A 7,406-nucleotide genomic window follows, 5' to 3' on the forward strand; every position below is an offset into this window, starting at 1 on the left:
GTGTTCTACATCTACCCCATATTTCACCAGTTTCTCCTCTTCTAAATCAAAATAAACACCCAAGTTCCTTGCGGCCCATACGCTCCACTCCCATTCTAGTGAATGATATAGATTGTGAGTTTAGACCACCTGATTATCTAACCATAGTGAAGCTAGCTGTAGTTTTATTAACTAGAAAAGGCAGGATTCAGAAGAACAAACCTAGGACCTCAGCACTCAAATCCACACATTGCAGCTAGTCTGGGGGGTTCAATTGCCATTAAGCCCAGGCCCTACTCTGTCTTCTAAAGGCCACCTTGAGGTGGGGGCATCAGAACTCTGAGTCACTAAAGCAAAAGTTTGGATCAGACATCAATAAACAGGAGAGGCAGGTAAACCTAACTTCATCTGACTCTCAGATTATCTGCTATTTAGGCCCAAAATAGATTTGAACAATTTCTGGACCAAGGAAACAGCCACTTATACAGGGTAACTACCCTCTGTTTCCCAATAGGCCTAAGAAGGCTGCCCTGGAGTGGGGCTGTTGAGGGCTGAAGTTCTTAAATGTTTGGTCTCATGAGAGAGAACAAACACATATTTCATGAGAATTAACTGTATTTTCCAGAATAATTTAGTGAGAAGAGTGGTATTGGTTTTACATTTTTGCTCATCTTTTTAATGTCTTGCTTAATAGAAGACTGCTCGATGCTTATATTTACTTCTGTACTCGGTTTGTTCTGATACGTTGTTTTGGTGGAAATAAATGTAGAAAACCCAGCCTTACACACATATGTAATTGGAAAAGGAAGTAGCATTTTTTAAAAGATAATTGTGAATATTGATCTTTGATATCATGCCACCAACACCTTACAAGTGATCGTTTCTTAAAGGTTAGTAGCAGGTGGAATCTGAAAACATATGGATGGACACATTTGTATTCTGTATTAAAATCTATTGGTATATTGTAGTGTATCTTGAACTTCGAATAGACCTTTTACCCATGCATTATTTTGTAATGTCATACATTGGTCACTTGGAAAATAGTAGCTCAGCGAGTTATGTGTATCTTCCAAATGCTGACACATTTCATTTTGAAAGATCCAAAACTCACGTTAATTAATATCACTGCTAATCTCATCACAAAAGTCCTTAAGAATTAGAAAATTGTCAAACTCAGGGGTAGATACAAGTTTTCCAAAATTCTAAATTTTTCTTGGAAGCTCAAATTTTATCCTTAACAACAAAAGCTGTAAGTTGTTTTCTTTGAAGTGATAGACTTACTTCATTAAGTTTTGAGATGATATCTGCCAAATATCCAAGTCTGAATAACTATAATTTATCATTCTTTCAAGTAAAAATAGTGTCCCATACAAAAAGTGGCTTGATCCACTCAAAACTCAATCACATAAATCCTTTTACTTGAGACAACCATTGTGCTTTGTATGTAGCAGGAATGTTTTATGCATTTTGTCTGACAGAATTTTTAAAAGACACGTAATCAAGGGTTCAGAGTCAATAAAATAAAAAATTATTACTATTTGATTGAGTATATTCATAAATGAAACTCTCTTTTATTTCCTCTGTGAGTATATGGCAATGAAGAATACAATGCCTACTGGTACAGTTTGGTATCACTGCCATGATTTCTGTTAAGGCACCAGCAATTTTACCCACCATTGCTTTTGTATCATAGTACAAATGTCTACACAGTGAAAAAGGCAAATAATGTCTTAGTATTATTGTGAAAATAGTGTTGACCATTGACCTTGCAGATATTTGAAAGGTTCTCAGAGACTCCATGGGGTCTGCAGACCACATTTTGAGAATCACTGGTCAAGAGCAGAGCTCAGTCCTAAGTGATAGTAATCCATTTTTTCACACAATTTTCCTCCGAGAAGCTGTGCTGTTAAACCAATCCTGGCCCCACTGCTCTTTCACTGACCTTTTCCACTTGCTGATAATCCTGACCCACTATATTCTGTTTCGGGTTCTAGCTCAGTTTTCCATTTCTAATCCTCCTTTCTTCCTGTCAAGGTAAGAATTCCTTGCTTCTATTTTTATCGACCTAATCAAACACCACACTAATCTTCTAATGATTCCATTTTAATTCTTGATGTTTTTGCCAGCAATCAACCTCAAGGCAGGGCAGAATTTTATTTCATTCATTTATAATTCTATTTATACATTCATTGAATGATTGATTTAATTAATGAGTTATATTCATTGGTTTCAAAATGAATTTTCTGCAAACCTACTATTTCATCTGCTAGAGAGATGACATTAGCTTTTGGCCTTAAAGGGTGATAGGATTTGAACAACTGAAATGAGAGTGTAGGCATTTCAAAATATAAGAAATAATAGATTTATGGAGGTAAAAAAACCCCAAAGTTAACTTCTTAGGGAAAGGCAAGGACAATGCAGATAATAGAGTAATTAAAGACAAAGCCAGAAAGGCAGTGTAGGGTCAGCTTGTGAAAGGTGTTGAATGACTGGAGTTCATTTGCTAAGCACTGGAGAGCTACCAGAGACATTTGAACAGAGAGAGAGGGCAAACAGGCTCAATAATCAAAGCATTATTTACTTAGGATTTATTTGACAACGATAGATGAAAATAATTTCGTGGAGAAAAGAGACTTGAGGCAAGAAAACCAGGTTGGAGGCGGGGACTTGGGTGGTGGCCCTAGAAATGGAGATGGTGAGATAGATTTTGAGAACAATGCGGAAGCAAGATCAGTAGGTGGTGGTGCTGGAGAAGTGGTTGTCAAAAATGATTAGTTTCAAGCATGAGTTACTGGGGAAAAGGTGATGCTAGGCAAAGAAATCAGGAAGTCAGAAAAAGGAAAGGTTTGCATGAGGCAAGATGATGACTTCAGTTCTCTACTTGTTAGTCATATAAGTGGCTATATGACTAATTAGTTCCCCCATCAAGGCGGGACTAATTTTATAGCACTTAAAAAACTGGAACCTAACAGATATTACAAGATTGTGGTTATATCTGGACTGGCTTTATATTCTCTCTGCAGTAAAATGTAAAGTGGTAAATGAAAAATACAGTCACTATTTTAATTACCTGTAGTTTCTCTCTAGACAAATCTAGCAGGAATCTGTAGCTTTTCTGTGTTCCATATATCACAAAGACAATTCTTATAAATTTATATATATGTAGATATCTATCTATCTATATATATTTACTGAATGATTTTTGTGTGTTATTTTTTATGCTAAATTTTATGTCAGTTAATCCTCACAACAGCCCTTAGATATTATTATTTGGTTTTCCATAAGAGAAATCAAAGTGCAAAGAGGTGAAGTAACTTTCCCCAAGGTCAAACAGGAAGTGATAGCATGACATTTGAAACCAGGCTCTGTCTGGTTTCAAAGTCCTTGTATTTATTTGCCTTCCACTCTTTTTCTTTTCACAAAATAAACAGGAAATAGTGCCTTTTAATAGGGTCTGTTGGTCTTTGCAATATGATTGTATCCAGAGTTTGATTTAATGCCTGCTTAGGAGACCTATCTTAGGAAAGGCTTGTGCTTGGGCACTCTCCTTTTTTATTCTTCGAGTTTTATTGAGATATGACCACTGTGTAAGTTTAAGGTGTACAGCATCATGGTTTGACTTACATATATTAAGTGATTACTGCAATAAGTTCAGTTAGCATTCATCATCTCATCAATAAAATAAAAAGAGAAAGCAAAAAAAGAAAAAAAATCATCTTCCTTATGATGAGAACTCGTAGGATTTCCTCCCTTAACTTTCCTATATATCGTGCAGCAGTGTTAACTATCATCATCATGCTGTACATTACATCCCTAGTATTTATTTATCTTGCAACTGGAAGTTTGTACCTTTGACCATCTTCCTCCAATTCCCCAATCCCACCCCTCACCTCTGGTAACTATAAATCTGATCTCTTTTTCCATGAGTTTTTTTTTTTTTGGTTTTGTTTTTTAAGATTCCACATATAAGTGAGATCATACAGTATTTGTCTTTCTTTTTTTTTTTTAAGATTCTATTTTCTTTATTTGATGGTAACAGCAAAGACTACAGTTTAGTACTTAAACCTGTAGTTAATGGTGACCCTTCTATCCAGGCAGTAACTACACACAGCTATGAGATCTGTAAAGAAAACTAGCGAGCGTGAGCCTGGGTACTGCAAGCTGGTATGGACTCAGCAAGGGGCAAGGCAAAATCACTGGCTGCTTTCCTTACTGACGTGAACAGTGTTTCTTCAGATAATCTTGTCAACAGTTGCATTCCATTGTATCTGGTTAAATACAAAATCAGCCCTCATAATAAAATCACATTTTCCAGAAGTATTGTACGCAATACCTTGAGAATCACCGACTGCTGTCTCTTCATCTTTTTTTCCTTGAATGTGTAGGTGTTTCAGTCTCTTGCTTCTTCTTTTATGCCAGATAAGGATTGTTTGAAAACTATTTCATTATCTTTATCATCATCTTTCATTTCAGCCACTTCAGATTTTCTTTTCTCCAAAAATGTTGGTGTACAAACTGGTGTGGGGCCCTGGCTGTCCACAGTCTTCTCAGGAGGTGTTAGGAGCAACTGAAACCACCTTCTTCTTCTTCTTCTTCTTCTTCTTCTTCTTCTTCCTCTTCCTCTTCCTCTTCCTCTTCCTCCTCCTCCTCCTCCTCCTCCTCCTCTTCTTCCTCTTCCTCTTCCTCTTCTTCTTCCCCTTCCCTTTTCCCCTCCTCCTCCTCCTCCTCCTTCTCCTCTTTCTCCTCCCTCCTCCCTCTCCTCCTCCTTCCCTTTCCCCTTCCCCTTCCCTTTCCCCTTCCTCTTCCTTTTCCTCTTTTTCTTCTTCCTGGCTTTTTTTAGATTTCCAAAGATCAGTGTTTGATGCATTGTTTTTTCTCCTCTTTATGTAAAATCAATGAAGGAAAATCATAATCAATGCCTTTCTTAGCTAACCTCTTCCTGAGTAATTTTTACTTCTTTTTAAATCACTGCTCCATCCCGAGCTTGTGAAGAAGTGTCCGGTTCTAATTATACTATTTCATTGCTGGATATGATGGCTTACATGGAACAGGCCACTCTCTAAAAAGTCCCTCAGTTACTTTCTCAGGTGGTATACCATGACACGTCTTGGCAACATCTTCAGATTCAAACTCCACGAAGGCATAGCTCCTGCTATTTCCAGTCCTTTTACTTCTGGACAGTCTGAATCTCATAATGGTGCTGAAATGGGAGAAATATGCTTGGATCTGGGTTTCATAAAGCACTGGAGGTAGGTGGCCCACATAGATTACTCCAGGAGTAAGGTTTTCTTTTCCTTGCTTCTGTTTCTTGCTTGCGCGCCGGCGAACCTGAGCCACCTCCTTGTGAAACCTGGCATCGTCCTGCGGGTTCAGGGCCAGGAGCGGCTTGGCCGGGCCTGCGAAGACCACCATGTTGAAAGGGTGCAAGCATAGGAGCTCCGTGCAGCAATTCCAGAAATCAGTATTTGTCTTTCTCTGTCTGACTTATTTCACTTAGCATAACACCCTCAAGTTTCATCCATGTTGTCTACAAATGGCAGGGTTCCTTTGTTTTGTTTTTTTATGGTTGAATAATATTTTATTACATATATCACAACTTCTTTATTCATTTGTAGATGGACACTTAAGTTTCCATATCTTGACTACTGTAAATAATGCTGCTATGAACACTGGGGTGCAGGTATCTTTTTGATTTAGTGTTTTTGTTTCCTTTGGCTATATTCCCAGAAGTAGAATTGCTGGATCATATTATTCTGTTTTTAAGTTTTTGAGGATCTTCCACACTGTTTTCCATAGTGATTTAACCAGTTTACAATCTCAATTATGGTGTACAAGTTTCCCTTTTCTCCATATCCTTGCCAGCATTTATTGATTGTTTTCTTGAAGATGACCATTCTAACAGGTGGGAGGTGATTTTGATTTGCTTTTCCCTAATGACTAGTGACATTGAACATCTTTTCATATACCTGTTAGCCTTTTGTATATCTTCTTTAGAAAAATATCTATTAAGGTTTTTTGCCCATTTTTAATAGCATTATTGATTTTTCCCCCACTATTGAATTGTGTGAGTTCTTTATATATTTTGCATATTGACCCCTTATCAGATATATGGTTTGCAAATATTTTTCCCATCCATCCCATAGGGTTTTTTTTTTTAACTTTGTTGATTGTTTTTTTGCTGTGCAGAAATAAGCTTTTTAGTTTAATATAGTTCCACTTTTTTCTCTCATTCTATTGCTTGTGCTTTAGGTGTCAGACCCAAAAAATTATTGCCAAAACCCATGTCCTATGTTTTCTTCTAGGAATTTCATAGTTTCAGTTCTTATGTTTAAGTCTTTAATCTATTTTGAATTAATTTTTGTGAGAGATGTAAAATAAAGGTCTAGTTTTATTCTTTTACATGTGAATATCCAATTTACCCAGCATCACTCATTGGACAGACTGTCTTTTCTCCATTGAGGGGCTCTCCTTCTTGGGGCAACTACTTTCCCCCATTGGAATGAGAATTCCTATCCCTTATTTAAGACTGAGAGAGAGATATTAAGTAATAAAATTAATTTAATTGAAATACCACAACTTAAGAAGAGTAGAAAAAACAGTTTTGAAATGTAGCCATAGTAAAGTCATTAAAAAAATAATAAAGAGCTAGGTAAGCTCCTATGTAACCACTTTAAATTTAGGAAAACAGCAGAGAATGCCCTTAATAGCAAGTCTGAGCATTCAAACGTGAATGTCTTCCTCTACATAAAGGAAGAGAGAGGGTGACGAACATTCCGGTTGGATGTTCCCACAGAGCGCAATGAGCAGAGATCCAAGAACATGCCTGTGCTATGTACTATATCTTTTACATGTGCCGCCCAGCACTTGGTGAGTGTTCAATGAATGCTACATCTCTTTCCCTTTTGCATTTTACAAAACATTTCCACACGTCTCATTTTATTTACCCCATGTATTAAAAAGAAAATCCCAAAGAATAAACTGTTATCATTCTCATAGTACTGGTACATCAGAACCTTTACTCGTTGAAGGTGAGAAGGACTGGCTAATTCTGCAGTTCAGTCACACTAACGTGAATGTTCTGGATTTCCATTCTCCCTATAGGAATGGATCATGTGTTCCTTTGCCATTCAGCTGTGATGATGAGAGGAAATAGTTCTAATACAAAACGTCTTCCTGTTTGGAGTCCAAACGGAGCAGGGGTCCCACATAAGTAAAAACCCATGACGCTTTTTGTATAACATCACTGAACTTCCCTCATGCAGTACATGAGGACACTACTGTTAATCCCTTTATCCCTATGGTTGAATGGGTGACATTTTGTATTGCAAAAATATGCCAGTTGGTTAATTTGACAGAGTTTTCAAAGACAGTTCTGTTCTAATTGTTATTATTTCCTTCCTTCTGATGACTTTGAGTTTCATTTGTTT

At 37.1% G+C, this 7,406-nt stretch overlaps 1 pseudogene; it reads right to left on the bottom strand.

Moving 5' to 3' along the window:
* Nucleotides 1–4,320: 4,320 nt before the first annotated feature.
* On the bottom strand, nt 4,321–5,391 carry LOC117029439 (MKI67 FHA domain-interacting nucleolar phosphoprotein-like; annotated as a pseudogene).
* Nucleotides 5,392–7,406: the final 2,015 nt, after the last annotated feature.

Source organism: Rhinolophus ferrumequinum, chromosome 10 (assembly GCF_004115265.2).
Source record: "Rhinolophus ferrumequinum isolate MPI-CBG mRhiFer1 chromosome 10, mRhiFer1_v1.p, whole genome shotgun sequence".
NCBI lineage: Eukaryota > Metazoa > Chordata > Mammalia > Chiroptera > Rhinolophidae > Rhinolophus > Rhinolophus ferrumequinum.